Below are 2,258 nucleotides of genomic sequence, written 5' to 3' on the forward strand. Positions count from 1 at the left end.
GATACTTTTTTAAAATAATGTTTTATGATCAGATGCTTTTCCTGATGCTAACCCTTTTAGTTGCTTCTTAACCACCTGTAGAGATATGGGGTACTCGTTCTAAAAACCAGGTGTGCTTCTAAAGAGGTGTGATAATATTAAATTGTGTTACATTAATAGAATTAGTTGTCAACTAATTTTCAGCAAGTTCCTGACTCTTAGACATGCAAGGTGTAGTCAATTTTCTAGGTGATATTTAAAATGTAATTTAGATAAAACTTTGTGTTTATAATACTTTGAAGTACTATTCTAGAAAGAAACATATCAGCAGTCTTTCATAGGACTGATAAGTAACAAACTTTTGATTTGAATATTGTTCATATAGGCACAAGCTTGGCTGTATGGTAAGTAGTTTGTTTTCCACCCACCTGGTTCTGAGTTCAATCCCAGTGTAGTACCTTATTATATAATTGAGTCTACACATGTCTATACATGTCAGTTCACACTGACATAGTAAACTGGCACATTTTAAGTAGTGCAAGACATTTTAGCAGAAGTGGTACAGTTAATAAAAGAAGCTAAAAAAAGACCCAAGAAAATTGTGGAAAGTATCTTCTGCTATAGCCTTGGGGCAATCAAAACTGTGTGAGTGGATTTGGTAGATGGAAACTGAAAAAAGCCCATCATGTATGTGTGCATGCATGTTTGTCCCTCACCACTGCTTGACAACCAGTGTTAGAGTGTTACTTAACGAGGTTGATTTATTCAACTAAAACTCTTGAAAGTGGTGCCCCAGCATGGCTACAGTCTAATGACTGAAACATCTAAAAGATGCTGACACGTTTGAATGTTTATATTTTTTCTTGGATAACAATTGGACATTACTATGCTTGAATGATACACATATGAAGCCTTCCAACTCACTACAAATATTAGGTCCCTTGTTACTCTCTTTTAGTATCTCAAGCCAGTTAACTGATAAGTAAAAACTCACCTCCACACAACAACCACTAGCTCACAGATTCAATGCGTTTCTTTCTTCTATCTATTATAACTATAATAACCTCTGTTTCTCTGACCTACCAACTTTCTAAAACCTAACCAACATGCCTATTTCTTTTTATATTTGCTATATATTACTACTCCCCTAGGTTCTGAATTGAAAACTTTACACAATAATTTCTCCTTAACCACATATTTTCTTGCAGATGTTGACCTACATAAGTTCAAGCTGAAAATTAACCTCATCAATTTTCCTCATCTTGTATAGAGAAGGGCTATCAAATGCAATTGGTATTACTCTCTTGTAACTATTAATAATGTCAGATTATCAGTTATCGGGGGTAGGGAGAGGAGCAAGGAATGAATATCTATTGGAGAATAGAATATCCAAGCATTGTGAAATTTAGGTAATGGATTTGTTTTGACTTCTCTGAACTACTATACATTTAGAAATGTAATATGTTGACTGAGATGTTTCATAAGATTTTATTATTGTATAGAAATCAGTAACTCTGCTTACGTCCTTCAATAAATTTGGGTCAATGGCTGAACCATTGACCACATGGTTGTGAATACAAACTTTATTGCTGCTATTGTCTTTATGCTGGCATCTGTTTGTTTATCCAACTGAAAAAATTCCACCCTACTTGTAGGAAGGGCATCTGGTTGTCAAAAAAATATTGCCTCTACAAAAGACCCATCTTAATAAAAAATCTTTAAAACAGTGGTGTATATATTTCTATATGTACATGCATATATTCAGTTTCTTCTTACTAAAGATATGCAAATACTTATATTTTTGAAAATTAATAGTAAATAGGTAATTATGTTACATTAAAGATAATATTAGAGGTAGGATGTATTTATATTTGTTGAAATAATGTAAGATTTCACTTTTGTGGATTAACAATGGAACTTAGTTTGATATAAAAGTAGAAGCATTTGGACTTATTGTGTTCTTTCTTAAATAGCGAACTGGAATAATCCAATCCATTTTTGGCTATAGTATTGGTTGAGTTTTGAAAACATTTCTTTCACTGATAAGTTTTGTGCCATCTTAGGTTGTTTCCATGGAATAATTTCCTAGGATGGGAATTGCAAAGGCTCCAGTGGAAATTTTTTTATTTAATTTTATGTAATAGAAAAGTTGAATGAGAAGTTAGCAACCTCTTCTCAGAAAAACTGAAATATTATTGGAATTGTGCTCGGATGGACTGATGTATAAGTATAGTATGAAGCAGCAATAAATGAAAGAAAAATAGAAAAGTTGTTCTTGA

Source organism: Octopus bimaculoides, chromosome 1, assembly GCF_046866305.1.
Source record: "Octopus bimaculoides isolate indiv1 chromosome 1, ASM4686630v1, whole genome shotgun sequence".
NCBI lineage: Eukaryota > Metazoa > Mollusca > Cephalopoda > Octopoda > Octopodidae > Octopus > Octopus bimaculoides.